Below are 22,433 nucleotides of genomic sequence, written 5' to 3'. Positions count from 1 at the left end.
TTGTTTGGGCCACTTCATAGAATTTACCCGCAAACCGTCTAAACTGAGGTGCAGGGGGTGGAATTTCTTTGTGATGGTCACTAGAAGTGCTGTCACTAGTCATTAACTTGCATTTCCACAGCAATTATCAGTACTGTTAAAAAAAAAAAAAAAAAAGCTCTATTTTTTGTGCAGCAACTGGCAGAAGTTTCTGTATTTTTTTTTTTTGAGTCAGTTCCATTTAAAATGGGAATTTGCCTGGGCCAAGTCAATAGTTTTCTTTTATAAGCGCAAATATATGAAGCATAATTTTCCACCACATTTCATTTTGGTTTTTCAAATAACCCACAATGTTTTTCTTACCTCTGCAGTCCAGAATGAGATGTTCAGACGGCTGCCTGCTTGTTATTGTAATTTTGTTTTTCCACTGTGCTTTATTTAAAAAACGAATGACTAAATGTTCCTGAAAAGTTTTCTCAACGACTAAGACGCAGTTATTATTCTTCTGTTGACCACTGAGCTTACAAATGCACAGTAAAACAACAGAATTGCAACATACAGATTTTAGTCATAAGTAATTAGAAAAATGATGGATGGAATATACAGAAAGGCAGTGTGATTGCATTGCTTACAGTTTGACCAACAGCCACGTCTCTTTGGGAAGCAGCAGGCTCATTTTTCTGACTGTAACAGAAACCTGATTTTTCTTATGTAGTTGATTAATTAAACTTGTGTTGTTTTCAACTCTGTGCACATTATGTTGAACACAGTCCTGTCTCTTGTGAGTCTACAATACAAATGAGTAGCTTAAAACAAGAGGTGAATATAAATTAATAAAATCTACCATGAGGTCTGGTTTTCTAGGCCCGCAGACGGAAACAGTGAAAAACAAATGGTTATGAGCATAGTACAAGGAAAAATAACAGCACCGCCTTTGTATGTTTAATTTAAAAGTGACAAACCACTGATGACTTACTGGTTCATTTCTGCCTTGTTACATAAACTGCGCTGGGTCTTCTTGCATAAGCGGCTTATTAAAAAGAAGCTGCTTAAAATGGTAGATATACTGGAGTAGAGAGTTAGAGGTGATTAATCAGTGTCGGGTCTAGTGTTGCTTCAATAAAATAAAAAAAATCACAAATACTGCACAACTGGATGATGTCGTTTTTTTACAGTCAGGTACACCAAGGAAATTACAAGGCTAATATGAATGGGGTTTCACCACCAACCTAAAAGATAAAAAACAAGACCAGAAATATCTCTGCATCTTAAGATAGGCAGCTAGTTTGAAGAAAAAAAGAGAAAAGCCATGCACACCTACTTTTCTCATGAGAGCTAGAGGGATTTCTGTTTCCATATCTCAAAGATGTTTCATCATTCTGCTTGAGACAGACTGCATCTTCAGTTTAACGGTGCCTGGTTTAATATTGACAGGCTCCACGAAAAACAAAAAAACTCACCCTCATACTTCCCACGTCTAAACCTGTACTCCTCTTACACATGGATGACATATCTCATGTCATCTTTTACTTGAGTATGTGATTCATTGATGAATACACTCAAAAAGGGCCAATTTGCAGTAAAAGTACGCATTGCTTTAAAATAACTATTAATATCTGTATCTTTTATAATAGTTGACTTGCTGTCTGTCCATAGTGTTTCCATTCAAAAACACCTAATGGACCTTAAAGCCACATAGTTAATGATAATATTGTTAATAATGTTTATATTACATAAGTTAAGCTCCCAGCAGTTTTTATATACTGTACTGGTATATGTCAAACTCCACAAATGTCCTCCTGTTGGACATTCTCTCAAACCTGCAAATGGATTGTGCTTGATCAACGATGACCAGAGGTGGCAAAAGTACAGAATTGCTTTACTTAAGTAAAAGTACAGATACCTCTTTTTAAAAAGTACTTCAGTAAAAGCTGAAATACTGAAGCAACTTCTTTACTCAAGGAAAAGTACAGGCTTAGAAATGTACTCAAAGTAAGATTTTAGTTGTAGCTCCTTGAAGAAAAATTCTGCTAACCGTTTTTGTACAAAGGAACTGAACTTTGTGCTGTATTATTATAATAATAAAATTATATCACATGAGAATACAAATATCCCTCAAATCTAAATTCTAATTCTTTTTTTTTTTTGCCTGTCCCGTTTAAATTCTAATTCTAATGAAAGTATTTAGTTAGGGTTAGGGTTAGGTATATAGGACACATGCAGTGAAAGATAATAAAATAATAATAAAAAAAATAAATACTTTCTGTTGTCTACATGGCAGAGGGTGACTTTGCCTCCAAATTTAAACATTAAAATGAGTACAGTCAGGGGTTACAGTGGGATTCGGCAGTTTGGAGAACCCTAAGAACTGTGCAGCGGCTCTGCATGGGGAAAAGATTCACAGATCACAATCATTTCTGATGTGAGCTTCAGTAGATTTTCTTTGTGGATTTAGACAACTGAACTCAACAAGTTGTATGCGGTTTGACAAGCTATCCTGGCTGATGTCCATCCCCTATACTGTCTTGATATTAGAAAGTATGTAGTTGGTTTAATGTTGAAATTCAGTTAACGAATCTAAGCATCATCAGTAACCTACATCTGACCATGAGCGCCACAGTCACTGTGCACCAGTCCAACTCAGTGCTTTGCTGTGAATTCACCACAGCACTGCAAACTAACCTGTTTATCTTGGACTAAACTACCCACTGTTTTCATGCAACATTTGAATAGCACAAAGTTAGTATAGCTCAGTTTGTTTTGCCCAGTGATTCACAATATGAAAATACATCATTTCTCAAAACACATCATGTACAAACCCAATACATGATTGATGTATACATGTATAAATGATGAAATTACATGCAAGCTTTAAATCTGCAGTTCATCAAGCATCACTGAGCAGCCCTTCTCTTTAAATCTGCAACTTTATGCTTCAATGTTTCTCTCCAGTCAGATGCCCTCTTGCTGCCTTTTATGTCACTGTTCATCAGCTTAACATCAGGGTAACTTTTTTTAAATGACTGGTCAAATTAATTAGAACAAATTAAACTTTGACGTTTTAATGAGTGACGTCTTTGCTCTCTGTGTTTATAAAGCAGGGACAAAGCAAGGGGGAGACGTATGTTTGATTCGTCTCTTCACAGCCGCTTTAATGAAGCACATAATCTCACAGCACTATTAGGATGTATGAACTGCCATGTTGGAGTCAAATAAGCTACACATTTATTTTTTAAATAGTAAATAGCTCTGTCAGTAATTGGCACAGTTAAAATGAACTGCTCACTTACTCTTTCTTAATTTCCAATTGTGCCTCTGCTGATCTTGCATTATTTTGCTGTCTCTATAAGTTTGTGCTTTAGTGTCAGTTTGTAGAGCTAGCTAAACAATGTAGCAGCATTCGGTAACATTCTAATAATAATCCTCACCGCCTCAGAACTTTTAAGTTTACATTTAAAAAATCAATCTAGTTGATCAGTGTTTAGCACTGTCACTTCACAGCAAGAAGGTCAATTCATTTGAATCTCAGCTGGAGCTTTTCTTCATCATCTGGCCCTGTAGCGGATAAGTGGAAGGAAATGGATGGAGATGTTCACCGAAGACAGACTTGTATTTTCACCCACATTTTACTAACGTTCACAGCTTCAATTATTTGATTACAGGTCATTAATCATCTCTGATGAAAACAGAAAATTGGCAGTAATCAGTTGGAAAGCAGTCATCTAATCAACAAGTTCAAAAGGCTGGTCACCAAATTACATGCTGAGTCTATTATTATCAATTAACTTATAGCAGCTGCGCTGAATAGAAATGGGTTTTACATTGAATGGGGGATGCAGCGAGACACAGGGGGACTTGATCTAATATAAAACTAATGTTTCAGTGGAACTGCTAATAGCAGCTGAACTTTTTAATTGTGCCATCCGTGTTTTTCATTTGGAGCTGAACGTGTATAGCTAATGTGCAAACACCTGGAGCTGGATGGATAAACAATGAATACTCATGAAAACCTTAATGCCTTTCTCTAAACATAACCTGGTAAAGAGGGAAGAATGTGCAGACCCTATTCAAAGATGATGTCTGGCATGTACCCACATTGTGAATAGCTGATGTGGGATATAACTAGAGATGGCACGATACCACTTTTTTATGACCGATACCGATATCATAAATTTTGATATCTGCTGATACCGATAGGAATCCGATATAGTGTGTTTTTTAATCAATAAAACTCTTTTTTTAAATATCTTGCTACATTTTGTATAAGTTCATACTCAAGTTTAAATAAACAACAACACTAAAGCTATACTGTTATACCTGTATGTAAAAAATAAAACAAAAATATTTCATAGTTCAGCAATACTGATCAATCTAATAAACTTAAACCTACTCCATCCTCCCTATTCTGGTATTTTAAAGAGTACTTAGCAGAAATATTAACCAACCTAACTAATAGGGTTGCAAACTCCCAGCAAAAAAAATAGGGAACCACCCTCCACCTCATGATGCTTAATCGACGTAATCAACTTTAATTTGATGCAGTGTGGGAAAAAATGCACAGAAATCAATTATTTTTCAAGAATAATTAAATAGATTCAACATCTTTTTTCAACAGATTTGCAGACTGCACAGATGGTACCTTCCCAAAGGAAAAGGTAGTATAGCTTACTAGGGTAAATGGTAAATGGCCTGTATTTATAAAGGGTATATTAGACTTAACAGTTACTATATACAGTAATGGACTTCTATACATCAGATTAAAATTTGGGTGTAAGATTCAGATAATTATTTAATAAAAGCTAGACATTTTAAATGAGAATAAGAAAGAAAAGTATGTCTTTGTGCCCCCTTTTCCCTGTTAATGCCCTATCGGCCTCCCTGGCTAAACTTTGCTAGATCCGCCCCTGCACAGTTACCAGCCGTCAGCTGCGTAGAAAAAGATCCTGGTGCAGAAAGTAATATTAAATAAATTCTAACAACAGCTTATCAAGGTTAAACGTGCTGCTGTTGTTCAGCCACTGGTTTCCTCTTTCTGGTGCAAAGTGAGCGATAAACAAAGAAGAGAGACGGACTCCCGACAGAAAAGCCGATCAGCTGATCATTAAGCAGTTTCATGATTGAAGTAGCAGCAAGAAGAGGGAGGGAGAGAGAAGAGGCAGTCGCTCCATATATCAGTTGTTAAGCTTAACGTGGGAATGCTTTACAAACATTCAGAGATGAACTTACACACTTGCTTTACTTCTCTCTGGGATAACTTCCTTGGAGATGAAATGCTGGTTTGGTAGCGAGACTACAAATACACACAGCCTATCACCTGACGCATACTGCTCCAACGTGCTACGGTTATGAGCCGACTTACGCCGTGTCGCAAGTTTTGTGAGGTGCTTTTCTGATATTCAATGGATTGGATTACATTTTTATTTCTCTCTGATATCCAATCCAGTGATTTAGGTCAGTATCGGACCGATACCGATACGTAATATCGGATCGGTCCATCTCTAGATATAACTATAAAAAAGGTATAATTTTATCTGTGTTGCATGCATGTCTGCAATTCCTGTACTGTAAATTTCTTAAAACTGTTTTTGGAAAACCTATAACTCATTCTATTAATTTGGTGAAGTAAAATGCTAAAAGAAAGGGGAAGGGGGAGGCATTGAGTAGGTATTATTGTGTTATTTCACAGACAGTTTTACCCTTTGAAATGTATTTGATATACACAGGTACAAATGCACACATATACACAATATTAAAGTAACTAGGAAAACGAGACAAAGGTCCTTCGGTCTTGTTGTTTGTTTTCTGTTTCAACATGCAATTTGCAGTCAGTGCCAAGTCCATGTTGGATTCTGAATCAGTATAAGTGAACTCTGTGACACAATAGAAGGCAGAATGAATGTAAGTCAGTAAATAAATAGAGAAAGTGTGCTTTTTTGTGGAGGGGAGGAATGTGTGTAATATGTTCGAAAGGTTAAAAGTTGACCTTTAATCAGTCTTTAATATTGGAAGAACAGCACAGAGCACCGACTGGCCTTTGGGAGCTCCAGCTGGTATTAAGTGAAACCAAATGGCAACTCCTTTGTGACTTGAGATGCAAAAGGTCCACTATCACACAATCAGATGGCTAATCAGGTTTACAAGAAAGGTATGCAACACTGTGAGACCAGACTTGGATTGAAGTCAGAAATATTAGGCTGTCCAAATATTTAGTTGGCACTTGGTTTTTGGATTAATTATTGATACACATAACTTGTCATTGGTTTAGCTGCACGGCACATGGCACTTTCCTTTTGGGTACCATCAGTGCCAACTTTAAAATTGTTGTGATTATGAAGTAGACTGGAATTGGTTAATTGAAAATTTATATTTAATCAGTAAACATTGCACCTCTTCAAACCTCTTGCTCATTTCTGTCTGTAACAGTGCAATAATAAGCTATCACAAACATACAACCACACATTTCTTTGTAAACACATGGAATCTGTGGCAAGATCTGAAAACTGCTGTTCACAAACGCTGTCCATCTAATCTGACTGAGCTGGAGCTGTTTTGCAAAGAAGAATGGGCAAGGATTTCAGTCTCTCGATGTGCAAAGCTGGTAGAGACATACCCTAAAAGACTGGCAGCTGTAATTGCACCAAAAGGTGGTTCTACAAAGTATTGACTCAGGGGGCTGAATAATTACACACACCCCACTTTGCAGTTATTTATTTGTAAAAAATGTTTGGAATCATGTATGATTTTCGTTCCACTTCTCACGTGTACACCACTTTGTGTTGGTCTCTCACGTGGAATTCCAATAAAATTGATTCATGTTTGTGGCTGTAATGTAACAAGATGTGGAAAAGTTCAAGGGGGCCGAATACTTTTGCAAGCCACTGTATATATTGTGTCCATTTATGAAGCTTTGTGTTGACTATTTTTTAACCATAACAAGTATATATTTCCAGAGATCTATTCAACCAGAGATTTTACAGTGAAGAAAATAATTGTTTGCTCCCATACTAAATTTTTTATGTTTGCTCACTTAAAAAGAAATGAACAGACTCTATTTTTATGGTAGTTACATCTAAATCAAAAGAGACAAAATATTGAACAATGAAGTACATGTATTTATGAGTGTGGAGGAGATGTTGCTGTTCATAGAGCATTTATGGGTTGACTTTTGTAAAATGAAACTGGTGTGTGAGTAACTGTCTTCTCTTAAAAGTATTCTGTTATTTTCCATAGGCAAAGGATATTTCAGTTATCTTCTATGGAAGCGCTGAAATTGAGAATTACACTTGAAATATGACCCTATGCCTTTGCTGAACATGGCAGGAGCTGCAGTTACTGTAAATCACTACACTTTCTCAATTTCACATCCTCTGAAAGGTCATGTACTAACATTTGTTGGCTGAAAGTCATTACAGAATGCTGTGCAGCTATTCCAGCAAGTTGTACAACAAACACTGAGGCTATGAGGGTTTTTTCACTTTGTTAAACAATGTTTTCATGATAAGTTTTCTGTTCCAATGTAGTGGGTCAAGACTTTCAGTTTGCGTGGTGTTCTTGTTTTTTGCTTTTTTGAACTAAGCATAACAAATTATTCTTAACCCAGGGTCTAAGAATCCTATGGAGGATTTCTAATGCCTTATATAATACAGCACATTTTATGTCATATCTGGCAAAAATCACATACAAGTTGATGGAAACAAAATCCAACACATTTAAGAACAAATGCAACAACAATGCCTATATCTTTTATTTATTACCATGTTTCAAGATCCAGTTTGTGCATTTGACTGAGCTCCAGTCTTTTACATGATTCACTCTGTAAGTGTTCACCATCTCCTGAGTATCATTACAATCACAGAGCAACAGTAGCCCACTGTTCCACCTACTCTTTCATCATCCAGCAAGGGCTGCAAAGAGGCTTCACCTCAGTGGAGGAAAACTGAAGAAAATATGTGCTCATTTCAACAAAAATCAAAATGAACCTTTTTTTCATTATTATGTTTCCCACTTAACTAAATCAAAAAAAGAAAAAAATCTCATCATTCTTCTTTGTAACGTCTGAGATTAATTTTGTGCTTCAAATCAGATTTTATCTGTAGTTAACTTGATGGAGCAGCAATAAGTTTTGGAATGATGAACCGTCATTAGTCAGTTTTCTCATCAGTGTAAGAGGGTGATTTATTGGTCAGATGGCACATTCAGATTACACTTTCATATATTATTTTAAATAGTTTGTGGGTAACTGTGCAATTACTCTAATTAGCAAATGTATATTTTTTTCATTGCATTTTGTGAGAATTTAGTTTGTTCATGGTTTCCATGCAGGTGTGCTTCCTTATATTATGACAAGGGTTTTTTTCTGTACAATAATGTGGAACTATGAAGATAAATAAAATCAAGAAAATTGTCAAATTCTCCCCAGACCTCCATGCTCCTTAAATGTGGTGTACCAATGTTTATCCAAGACACATCTATGAGCTTATCAGCAGCAGATGTGTTAAAAAAATACATAAATGAAATGTGAGGAAAGAAGGTGTGGCAGCCATACGTCTTTAGATATCCTTGAGGATGGAATTGTGTAGATCCCTTGTTTTTGGGGTCCTTTCTTGAAGGGAAATTCCATTGCTGATAGATGAGCATTTCTATTCGTAAATGAATGTCAAACTCAATTAAAGTGAGCAGTGTTTGTAGAAGTGGTCAGAGAAGAAAGAAAGTTGTTTTTTCTGTATTCCTTCTTGCTGAATCTTTCTCTGCTAAAGGCAAGGAAGCACCTATCTGTTGAACTTTGGGAAATTGGTTTCCTTCATCTATCATTGTTGTTTGTTTGTGGCTAGTGAAGGGCTCCGTCCATATCTTTTAATTTACTTCCACATTTAATGAGAACTTTAAAAACAATCAATGAGTATGCAAGAGGGGATTCAAGATAGATATACCAAGCAATAAAGAAAAAAAGAAAAGAGTAAATCTCCACTTTAGTCTGCCTAAAGGTAAAAGAAAAACTTTCTTTCTTCCTATGAGTGGTCTTTTTTGTTACAAATCTTTACCTTTGCTACAAAAAAATCTATGTTTAAATAGGTATACTGGGTACAATGCTACTTAGTCAGATTGTGTTTGAGTGTAAACGATGAACTAATGTAAGCCTGCCTTCAATATGAATCTAAATAAGTGTGCGAGATGATTTATAGATTCATGAAGAGCATCATAGCCACTTAGTGAAGTTCATGGTTTATCTGCCTGAAACATATGTACAACAGGCCTACAGTATTTTTCAATGTCGACAAACAGAGGACACCGGAGGACACCGGAGGACACGGTCTACTCAAAATTACATTCCCACACAACTGCATTCTTAATGATGTTTGGAGTAAAAACTATTTTTCACTGTAACCTTGAAACCAGCTTTGTACTCATGCAAGAATTCCACTTCAGCGGAGTCAGTAGCATGTATTAGTTAGTAGCAAGGAGGAAATGGAGTAGGCCTAACAGACCAGAAGTATAGTCATCCAGTTCTGACGGTTGTCTTTGAACCTTTATACTGTACATCTGCACCAGTTTATTGGCTGAGGTGTGGATAGTGCAGTCTTGAAAGAGCTCCCAAATTAGGCTTGACTTTTCTACAAGCTAACTTGTAAAGAGTGTGCGTATCCCCAGTTGCTGTTAGCAACAAATAAAATTTTGTCAATGGTGGAAATGGTTTTGTGGGAGCAAAGAGCTAATTTGAGGAATTTGAATGGGATAATACTTGTGTACTTGAAACGTCTTTTGGACTTTGAACACACCATGTGCTGCTACATTAATTATTGTCATTATCATTGATGTTATTATAATGCAATTGTCCAGATTCTTTTACAGTAATCAGGCATTACCTATTGTTATTATTATTACTATTGTTATTGTTGTTGTTGTTGTTGTTGTTCTCTTTGAGCTGAAGTAGGGATCTATCTGTTGGGCATCTTTCATCAAGTTCATCATACTATCATACTGAAAGTGTCACTTTCTGTTGAGAATGATCTTTAACCTTGTTGAAAAAAACTGCTAGGAAATCTCTGTACTTCATGTCCTTTAAACTGTAGGATTGTTTAGAGTAACTGAATCACGCAGCTCTACTGTGGCTTTGATTTGTCTGATACATAAATCTGTTGACACTTGATTTATGCGTCTGATACAATTTGGCAGCACTGAGAACAGGAAATGAATCAGTGTGTTCAAATAAATACAGGACTTAGCCCTTGTCTTGTGTGTTCTTTGAGCCAGTGGACATTTTCTCCACAGATACATACAGATAAATACAAAGTGTCTCACTCTGGCTCATAAATAAGACCCATGAATCATAAAACAATAACAGCACAAGCTTGTTCCTTAAGCTTTCATTGTAGATTTGTTTTCCCCTGCAGCGTTGATGAAGCTGTGTTTCTATTTCTCCTCTCCTCTGTCAGACAGATTGTAAATAATGCTTGCTGTTGAGTTTTTTAGCTGGACAGTAGCACTCTACAATGAATTAGACTTTAATTAGATACATACAACAACTCCCAGTACTGCACTCTCTCTTTCTCTTACACACTTTTACATGATATACTGGGAAGTCTCAGGGTCTGCTGCTCTGATGGTAAAATTCATCAAAATTGGTCTCAGTGGAAGGGTGGAAGCCATTCTTAGGGAAGGTGTGCAAAATAAGATGAGAAGAACTGGACTAAAAATCAGTGGCAACATATCTTATGGACTGATGAATCCAAATTTGAAATGTATGGTCTCTTCCATCAGTATGTACAGAGAAGATCAGGAGAGAGATACAACAATGAGTGTCTACATGGTGGAAGCTTTGTCAGCGTTTTTCATTTCAGCCAGTTTTGGGAATCTTGTTAAAAAGTTACGGATTTGTGAAAAACTACCTTCACATTTTAACCATAGTACTATCTCAAAAACATATGATTAGCAGGGGCTTAATTTTTCAATATGACAATGATCACAAACACACTGCCAATTCAGCAAAAGCAAGCCTTGATAGAAAAACACACAATGGAATACCATTAGTCATGAAAGGGCCTCCCCAGAGCCCGGACGTCAACATTATTGAAGAAGTGTGGGATCATCCTGACAGAGAATGAAACCCAGGGTTTAATAAGAATATTTTCTTCTGTCTGCTCCTTTTCACACATGGTTGCAGTGCTTTACTGATAGAAAGTGTGGTTGGTTTGTCTGAAAGAACTAACTGTGGAAACTGTTGTACCAAGTGTGAAATAAATAAATAAATGAAATGAAATGAAATGACAGAGAATGGAACAAAAGATCTAAAGAAGAGCTTTTGAAGTGTCCTTCAGGAAGCCTACTTACTTAAAGAAATAATATAAAAGCTTGCCAAAGAAGTTCAGGCTGTGTTCAAAAATGAAGGTGACCATATTCAATTTTGAATTTCAAGCCTGTTAGAAATGTGAAAAATGTAAAATTTCCAAGTTTTGTTTTCAATGTCAAGTCCAAAATAACTCTTACCTGCGTTATTGCAGCTTTCTGAGGAATAAGAAAAATTGTATTTTTGAATAAAATGAAAAGGTTCTTTTTTAAGTTTAGAGTCATTTAATGAAGGGTCAAGTATCTAAGTGGATTCTAAGAACTACTAGACTCTCTGTCACCAATGTGCAGATGTGGTACAAAAATTAATAAATTAATGTCTGATAAATAAATGGATAACAGCAACAATGCAAACCATCTGCTGCCATGTAATGCTAGCTTAAAATCACTGCTCACAAGAAAGTGTGTCAGTACCAGTGCATATAGATTACCAAAGTTGTGAGCATACATTTTAAAATAACCTGCCTCTTTTTTCTGAATAATTTACAGTTGACTCAGGTTAACGCCTTTTTTACCTTTTACTTAAAATTATAATGTTAAGTAGAGAAACAATCCAATCCGGTCGTTAAGTGATGATGTGACGAATCCTACTTCCGGGCCTAAAGTAGTCTGCGTGTCTAGTCTGGCTTTTGTGTTGTTAACATGTTTAATGTTTTGTATTTTCTTCTATTTAATCTCAAAAAGCTCCTAAAACAGTCAGTGATCACTGTTGACCTCCCTCGGCTTTTATTACTGCTAATCATTTATTTAAGCTCAGTTTTTAAAACCTTAGGATGTAACTACAGCCCAGCCCATGCAGCGGTATATGAATGACTAACCTTGTATTGTGGATGGATTATCTCAGTTGTTCTCCTGGCTGAAGTTTGGTCCTTTTACAGCATCCTGCCATGCGATTACGTTTGTTCCTGACCACCGAGAACGCTCACGTTAACTTTTATTGAGTGGGAAAAAAGTTAGCTTGTTTATATTATGCTAACATAGCTGTGTCGCTAGCGGTCACGTAGCACATCATTATATACCAGCTAGCCAAATTCAGTAACCCTACAAATGTCACTGCTGTTTAGTTTTCTGTCTTCATTTATGTTGGAAGTGATAACAGAGCTCTACGTTTTCATTTGTTTCCTGCTAACTTCTAACTCCGTTAAATGTCATAAATTCCGTTTTCATGGATGCCTGGATGTTAAACTCAATTGTTACACCTGGTACCTGGTAACCCTGGTAGAGCAAAATGCTGATCATTTTATTAAAGATGAAAGACTTTAGACAGTTTTTCAACTCTCAGTAATGCCATAGTGATCATTTGATATATGGACCTGCAGCGGCATTTAGGCCCAGGCACGGCTAGTGACGTCAGACTTAACGACCGGATAGATCAAGGGCCAGTGCATCAGATCAAAGTATAACAAGTACAAGATAAAATGAAATCATGAAACCCTAACCTGTGTGGCTTGATACCACAGAAGTATTATCATACAGATTGCTGAAAATATTAATGCTGGCTATCATAGAAAGGTACTTGACAAAACAGTGCATCACAGCTTAACTGCAGACTAATCAGAATGCCCTGCTGACCCTGCCTACTGCAAGCAGGCACAGTGGGCATGTGAGCATCTGAATTGAATGATGGCACAGTATAAGTGCATCATTTACCCAGGGAAGGAATTGCAGCAGGATGCATTATGGGAAGATTGTGAGCTGGCAGAATCAGTCTGATGTCTTGGGTAATGCTCTGCTGGGAAACCGTGTGTCTTGGCATTTATGTGGGTGTTACTTTGACAGATATCAGCCACAGCATTTATCATTTACCCCGTCATGGCAACAATATTCCCTGATCCCAGTGTTATTTTTCAGAAAGTATTGCACTGTAGTGCCATATTGCAAAAATAATTTGCCATGGTCCCGAGGTAAAATCCTTGTTTTCTATTTGGAATTCTTTGCTAAAATTTTTGAGTTGGAGTTTCTGTCTCCTATTGTATTTATAGTTTATATTTTTTGTGTTTCTGTATTTTTTAATTACCATTTTGATTTAGTCTTGTTCTTTATTTAGTCTTCCCAGGGTTCCTTTCATATCTTGTCCAGTGTGAGTTTGTGTCTCCGTACTTAGTTGGTATCTTTTTGGTTATTTCCTGTTTATCTTTGCCACTTAGTACCTCTTGTATCTTGTCTTCACTTTTACTTTCTGTTTGTTAATTTTGTTGAACTATTTCACTGGTGTGGTTCCCTTTGTCTATTCCTATGATCATTCTGGATTTCAGTTTGCTCGCCATTTGGATTTTGTGCATCCACCTGAATAAAAATGGCTGGCTTTTTGTTTACTCCGTCTTCCTCACCCGTCATGCATGTGGGTCCTTACTCCTGCATTTCACACACCGTGAAAATTTTGGCAACTGGTTAAACGGTCAATGGGTTTAACATGTAAATTCAATCCAGATGAGCTGTGGGATGTGGTGGGGGAAAAAAAAATCCAGTTCATCAGACCTTAAAACTTGCAGGACTTAAAAGATCTGCTACTAACCTTTTGGTGCCTGATCACAGGTATCACAGGACACCTTTAGAGGTGTTGTGGAGTTCACGCATCTGTGGGTCAGAGCTGCTTTGGCAGCAGTGACCTACATAATATTAGGCAGGTAACTCCTTTATGTTTTTCTTTTTAGTTTCTGGAGCATATCTCTGAGCCACTGCCAAGGTTACACACTCAGAAAACTACCGGGAGGTGCCCGTCACAGCTGGAGTGGGCAGGACTGATACAGTATGAGAGAGAAGATCTGAGACGGTTTTCCAAACATCTAGCTGCACTTGCATGTTTTCCTCTTTTACTGATCAAGATTCCCACTTCAGCATAGGTTTAGGGAAATTTAAATATCAATTTCAATTTTACACAGACTGACCCAAGTTTTCTTTGTGACTCTTTTCATTCTTTATAGCACCTAGCTTTTTAACCACCAATCAGAGGGGCATACAGAAATAGATATTTGTCTTTAGAGATGCATTGATCTTTGAATAAGTACATCAAGCAGGGTCCCTTTTTGTTTCTTACATAAATGTAGATCCCTCTTTGAGTGCAATCATTCCCTCTGCAGCTTTTCAGGGTGTAATTTTGGATAATAGACTGATTCAGTGGCTCCACTCTGAATAATTTCATACTGCATTTCTGTTTGGAAAGCAACATCAAGGGGAAAGTGGTACAGGGCATAGGAAGAAAGTGCGATTCTGTCAGATAACAGGCAAACCACTCCAGTCATTAATATGGTAACAGCTGTGAAGGGGAATCTGCGTGCTTAGATTAATCAGGATTTGATTTCTCCTCTAAAATGATGATAATGATGGTTATTATTATTATTGTTATTATTATTCAAAGGTGTTTCATTCAGTCAAAGAGTCAAGACGTAATCTCTAATCAAATGTGGTGTTGAATCGGCAGTGTGTGAATTTTTTCACTTTACTAGCAAAAGTGTAAGATAATATATCAAAAGAACTCATAATGAGATTAATGCCTGCACTCTGAATCAAAAGAAATGTTTGCTGTATTTCATCAGGATCTACATGCACACTGGGTACCGCTCAAAATGTTTTTCATTTTATTCCTTTTGGCAGTACCTTGAGTGTTTGTTTGTTTTTTTAGTTTTCACTCAAACACTGGTGTAAAGCAAAGATTCTTACAAGTTAAAAAAGGCTACATTCCTACATATTTTTCAGTCAAGAGGCAGCTGCACAACATTTACACCTTCTCCGAAGTGCTAAACTGTATCCTCGCCCAAACAGTCTGAAAGGAAATGAAGACTAGAATAGAAACAGGACCCTCCGCTTGAAAACTTTTGTTTACATTTGTAAGCACTTGTGCTTCTTCTTCATCATTTTTCAGAGACTCTCTTTAGCAGTCACCACAGCAGATCATCTGCCTCCATCTCACGCTGCCCCCTGCATCATCTTCTATCACACCAACCGTCAGCATGTCCTCTCTCACTACATTCATAAAGTAGTGTTCCTTGTTTCCTCCTGCCTGGCAGCTCCATCTATAACATCCTTTGTCCAGGTCCAGTACATCCCTGGACTATCTCTGTTCTGCACTGGTCCAAACCCTCTCAACCTCACCTCTCTAACTCTGTCTCCAAGCCACTCAACCTGGGCTGTCCCCTGATATACTCATTTATAATCCCGTTCAATCGAGTCACTCCCAACAAATCCTAACATCTTCAGCACCGTCACCTCCAGCTCTGGCTTCTGTCGTTTTGTCAATACCAATATCTCTAAGCCATCTTGTAAACCTTCCCTTTCACTCTTGCTGCTATGCTTCGGTCACAAATCACCCCTGACACTCCATCCCCTCCACCCCATATGCCTCTCTTCTCCGCCTCTTTTGTGGACTCACTGTTGCTGTGAATGGTTGACCCCAAGCATTTAAAATCATTCACCTTTCCACCTATCTCTATTTCATTCACACACGTATTCCATCTTGCTTCAATTGATTTTCATTCAATTCAATTCAATTTTATTTATATAGCGCCAAATCACAACAACAGTCGCCTCAAGACGCTTTATATTCATGCATCTCCTTTCCAGTGTATACCTCCACCTGCTCCTTACTCTCACAGATCGCAATCATATGTGCATACACTAGAGTCTACAGAGACTTCTGGCTGACCTCATCTGTCAGCAAACAAGAAAGGGGTCAGAGCCAATTCCACCTTCACTTTGATCTGTCACTCCTACCACACACTTGACCACTGCGACGTTGTTTATCCACGGACACTGTCCTCACATTTTCTTCTTCTTCTTCTCCTCATGCAGTGTCACAGTTACTCTTTTGGCATTCTGTCATAATATCTAGATCCACAAAGACAGAGTTCAACTCCTTCTGAACTTCTCTATATTCTCTATATCAACGCTCTTCAAAGCAAACTTTGCATCTTTAGTGCTCTTTCTCGACGTGAAGCCACACTGCTGCTCACAGATCATCAGCTCTCTCCTTGACCTTTGTCAGCTCTTTCTCATAGCTTCATGATATGGTTCATCATATTTATACTGCTGTGGATGCTACAGCTCTACACATCACCCCTGTTCTTGAACATCAGTGTCAGAGTCCACTTCCATCAGAGTGTGGTAGTGTCCAGGTAATTTGGTACTGAGAATATATTTTTGTGTTATTATTACCTATTATTATCATTACCAGAAAAAAGTATCTCTCATATTCAATAAAACCTTGAAATTGAACTTTTTTTGAAGGACGCTGGTAAAAGTGAAAAACACATTTTGATTTGTTGAATTCTGAGAAATCTGAAGAATCAAAGTCACTCAGGTTGTTGACATTTTTCCTCATAAGTCATAAAGTTCACATTGTTCATCAATGTATGTCTGGTTGAAGCTCCAGCTATTGCTAACCTCTTAACCTTTCTGGGGAAGAATCAGTATGCTGGGACATTCCTGTGTGTTAGGGACAAACAGGCAGTCTCTCTGCTGTGAATCATAAATGTTAGTGCACATGTGGTTTAAAGTTAAGGTGAGTTTGGTTGCAGTTCCGATCAGCATTGGAATAACTCTTAATTTAATCATGGACAGTACACAACAACAGTACTGTGTTTGGCTGTGAAAAAATACATGCATTTGTGCTTGATTTAATTTAAGAAGCAGGTGATTGTTTTAAATGTGAGTTTTAATTATTATGATTGATTCATCTTAGAGAGAGATAAAAGAACAGAGAGAAATTACTGAAGAATGGAAATGTTTTTCATCGGAAATGACAAAATCATTAGTTATTTAGTACCCATAAATGCTCTTTTCTCCCTAGTTAATCTTTTACTTTTTTTTAATCATCCATTCTTCAACGTTGACCAAACTTTTTTCAGTTATCACAACCAAGGAGCGTTCCTTACCCAGGCCTAAAACTTCTAAAACAACTTGGAACTTTTGCTTTGTTTCTAATTTGCAAAAGCGGTTTTGTTCCTTGTCCTGGCACTAAACCTACTCCTACTAGGGAGACAGATTTGTTTACATGTCAGCACAGTGGTGTATGATTACTTGGCATTCTGTTTCTAATTCAGCTACTTTCATTGAGCAGAACTGTTTTTATTCAGCACGTCTCCCCACTTGTCTAATCCTATTAGACTGCAACGTGTCTTCTGAGCAGATCAGGACTGTAACTTAGCAGATGGTGGGGAGACGACTGTTAGTAATGAAGAAATGAAATGAACATTAAATCACCTGATAAGCTGAGTTAGATGGGCTTTAAATCAGCGGAGCTAAGTATTCTGTTTTGTAGCGCTAAGGTGTTTGACGTTTGAGCTTCATTTATGGTAACATAGGAAAGTGGTTACAGATGGGGAACAAATTAATGGAAAAGCCAACAGCTTACCTTGGCAAAAGGACTTGCTCTTATATAGCGCTTTTCTAGTTTACTTGGGCACTCCAAGCACGTTGACCTAGTCATACAAAAAACACTTTCTTATTGTGTATAACATTCACACACATTCACACTCCACTGAACGCAACTGAGAGCATCTTGGGGTTCATGCCCAAGGATACTTTGGCGTGTAGATTGGAGCAACCAGCAACCTTCCAGTTACTGGATTATCTGCATTAACCTCCTGAGCTACAGCCACCCTACAGAACATTCCCTGAAAGGAAAAAAAAAGTTACCTCAATTGATGTTTTAATAATGAGAATAAAGAATGATTTTTGTCACATCACTCCATATATGTCCCATGTGCATTTACGTGATTTTCTTTGTCTAACTGTCATCAGGTTCATCAGAATCAGAGTGCTTTAGACAGCTGGTGAAAATGGCCCACCTTTTGTTGAGTCCACTTCACCGTGACACTGTTGAGGAACTGTTTTAGGGGCCATGAGGTCGAGGTGTGAACTTGATTTTTGGGACATGCTGAAAGAGTTTTACTTTAGTGTGTGTGTGTGTGTGTGTGTGTGTGTGTGTGTGTGTGTGTGTGTTTACCAATCAATTACAGCAAATGGTTAATTGAATATCAACTCTGTGCATAATGTGTGCAAACATCTCCTTGGCCAGCAAAGCTTTTTGTCGGTGTTGAGTTACTAGTGAATGTATTTTTCCTCTGTTCTCTTATTTGTCATTTTTGTTATTGAGAGATATTTTTATTGCAACGTTATAGTACTGCGTGTACTATAACAGGAAGTGCCAGATCTTAGGATAAGAGCGATGCGTGTGTTTTTGTCAATATAATGTGCCGCATAACATTATTAACTGTCTGCAGGTGGATGATGTGTGAGAACCAACAACCCGCTATCATCAATAATGTAGGCTGCCTTGTTGTATGCTAATCTTATAGTTTTCACCAGTGACAGTCATTGGTTTTCACACATATTTTAATTTCCCTTTGAGAGTCACAGTGTTTTTGCTTACTATCATTCAAAAGAAAGTAGCTGGACCACTACCTTGTATATGCATTTCTTTGTACAGAAAAAGAAATGTTTGGATGACCAAATAATGTAAGAAGTCATAACCAGTAATCTATAAAGATCAATAAAAATAGATTTTCTGATTTTTCTGTTCCTGTTCTGTCATTGCCAGTGGACTTCCTCTCATTCCTCTCTTTAACAGCTGACCAACTGAGACATGTCATACAACCTTTAGCATATGGAAGTCTTATACACACAGTATGAATACTATAGATCTCACTATGAATAGTGACATTCAGCTCTCTCTGGAGTAAAGGTCCAGTGCAGAATCCATCATATTTAATGGGAACCGAAGAGTATTTTGGAAAAAATAGATTCTTCATGCCAGCTGAGAATTGAGTGTTGCAGTACACAGCTCAAACCTAATAAGAACAAAACAGCCATAAAATCAAACATTCTCAGTAGATTTGATGGCAGTCAGTAGGACTTTGGTGTGGTGGAAATCACTGGGGTGACATGACTAGAAACAGAGAGAGGAGCTCTTTATCCAGGACAGAATCTCCAAAGGTGCAGGACGCTGGAAACTAAAGCTTTGACAGAGTACTACATTTGTAGTACTAATACTACAAAACTGAAGTAGTTTTCCAATAAGTGAAGTGATCCACTTTTGCAGAGGGAGTACAGTGTAAAGTGGTGTCATATTCAGAAGTTAAATCAATGCACAACTTTTATTGATGTGTCTTCTTTGATGGAAAGTGAAGATGCTGGAATTTTCAGAATAACTAAAATAAGAAACTTCTCTGCTATGAACAAACCCACACTGTAGCCAAAAAGAGATGCAGATCAGTGCATCATGGGCAACGTAAACCCATTATGCTCTATGCTCCTTGTGATGGCCAAACCCGTGGCCACACTCTAAAGTCGGTAACTCTTGTATTTTAATTTCTTCATTTGAACATAGTAATACACTTTAGTTTCCAATAACTTTATTGATTGGTTTGGTAAGCATGCACATTTAGTTTACTTATGTATTCATACCACTTCATTGCTTTGATTTTTGACTAACCATGTCCTTTTATTTCTTACCTGCTATCATCCCTGGGAGTTGCTGGACAAAAGATGGTAGCCAGGGTTTGAAACCACTAAATGCAAAGGGGATAATTGGACCACACCACCACTTCCTGCAGAATGGGAGAATGTGTGTTTTCTTTGATTTAAAAAAAAGTATTTGTATTTAATTAAATATTTAGGTTTAGGGTTTGATGGGTTTTGATTTTCTTCTTTGGTGTTTAGTTTATTAACAAACTAGATTGTACTGCATCATTTGTGATTCATGATTGTGTTTTGTTTGTTACCCCTCATGTGTCACAATGGTCTGATCAGCCATTATATATACCCTTGTATGTCATTTCATGTTTAGATCAATTATGTTTGTTTGGGCAGTCATTTGGTTTGTTAAGTTTGCAGTCTTTGTCAGAGTTCAGTTTGTTTCTTTGACCTCTTTTATGAGCTAGACATTTATTGCTTTTGTAAATATAATTTTTGGGGGTTAAATAAATGAAAACCATATTTTTCTAATAATTCCTGGGACTCCTCCTGTTTTTCAACTCGGTCCATCACACTCCTCTATAGTCTCACAGTGGTCATCAGTTATGGTAAAAGAGAATCAGCGAGATTTAGCTAATTGTATTATTTTCTTCCTGCATGGGAAAGAAAGGCTGTTGTGATGCCTGAGCAACATGGCTGTGTCTGCAGATTGTGTTACTATATTTCAGTTCACATTAGTCCAGTTTAAACTGATTTGCTGCTGTTATGTGTCGCACACTCTGATGACTTTTCATTACATCGTATACGTGTAGAGTTCCTCCCACATGTCAGAATAGAACTATGTTGTTGTTATGTTAGCTTTAGGTGTGGAAGTGAGTGTGAACAGTTCTTCTGGGTTTACCCTCCGATGAAGATCTTATATATTCATTTCTTGCTTTTTTCATATACTTTTGAGAGCCATTGGTTTATTTAACATTTTCTTTCTCTTAGCTCTCCCTTCCAAACACCTACTTTCGTACTCCACATACTCTGAGATTGTGTTTGGGATGATACCCTCTGAGAACCTTTACAAATATCCCCTGATTTTTTCTTAAAATCTCACATATTTTCCTTACTGTCAATGCAGCCACAAATTTGCCAGCTTCACCTGGCAAATTCGTGCTTTCACACTGACATGCTGGACCACAGCATGTCAGTGTCAGCCACAGGAAAAAAAGTAAAATGGAAATGTATTATGAATCAAGACACATGGGCATTAGGAGCTTTGACCCAAGTTTTAAGTGCTCTGGACCTTGTTAAATGAATCTGAATTTCCCTGTTTAATGGATGGAACATAATGAGGATTCATTTGACCCGCTGCTGTGATTTTTATTTCTCTTATCGATGAAGTTGGAGAAATTGTCTGAAATTGCCTTGTCGCAAGCAATCATCATGTGATTATGATTGTTTGACTGTGATTGTGCTGCGGGAAGTTTGGCATATTTTTTTGCTGTTTATTGCATAAATCTGCAGCTCAAAACACATTTAAGCTAATGTGTCTCTGAAATAATGGTTGATGGGTTCTTGCTGTGCATGTAATTCAAACGTATTCACACAACAGCAGCAAAACCATTGCAGAATATTTATTCATTTGGCTCAAACTGAAGACTGGCATTTTGAGTCTGTTACAAAAATTTGAACATTAACCCTCACACCAACCCGAAGTGCACACACACACACACACACACATGCACAGAGCCAGACACAGAGAGTACTGATATCATACGGTTATGAAATATGCATGATTACATGCAGCATGTATGCAAAAATCAGTTTTCATATTTCATCCACCAAACATAAGTTTGGCTATTTGAGTGAAAAATGGAACAAGAATTGACTTTAGTTTGGCAATCAACACCCTCACTTATTTCACATTGTTGTTTGGTGCACAGACCTTTCCTTTGTTTGTCTTGCTGCTGGCATAATATAATGGAAACAGTATTTCTGTCCCTTGAGTCTAAAACACAAATGAGCAGGGCGATGGAAGCAGGTGGGGGATGTAAATAAACCTTGCAAGCACAGTCCACCAGTGCCATGATGTCTTGTGGGTGGAAGCTTCACAGATGGAAAGTAAAACTGTAAACCCATGTGAAGGATGCACTTGTAATATTTAAAAGTGTTGCTCCAAGTAACATTTTTTTTCTTTTTGAGTGAAGTGAAACATAAAAATATAATCCTGCTTCACAAAGGCGCTACTGAACAAATATGTACACTTCACATTTGTAAAGTATTTTACTGATCTGTGAGATGTATGTAACAATTCTACATTAGCTCTATGACAATAATCATTTATTTAATGTTAACTGTAACTCAATAATTATTCATTCACACACATGGCTACACATGTGTATGTGTATATATATATATATATATATATCAGCGTTAATGTTAATCTCGTTAAAATGACGCCATAACTGCATTAGCGTGGCAAATCTGCGTTAGCAAGTTAATGCCGATCGCCCCATGAGAGGGGCTGCACGGCGCTAATGCGTTGACGCGTTAATGCGTTGACGCGTTAATGCGGTTATGGCGTTAACGTCATTTTAACGAGATTAATGCTGACAGCACTAATATATCTATCTATATCTATAGATATAGATATAGATATATATAAATATGAAGGCATGCCGGCTCGGACGTCGCCCGGATCAACAAGGTCC

Source organism: Pundamilia nyererei, unplaced genomic scaffold, assembly GCF_000239375.1.
Source record: "Pundamilia nyererei isolate P.nyererei 1_Seehausen unplaced genomic scaffold, PunNye1.0 scaffold00182, whole genome shotgun sequence".
In the NCBI taxonomy this organism is placed as follows: Eukaryota; Metazoa; Chordata; class Actinopteri; order Cichliformes; family Cichlidae; genus Pundamilia; species Pundamilia nyererei.
Note: the sequence above shows the minus strand (reverse complement) of the source record.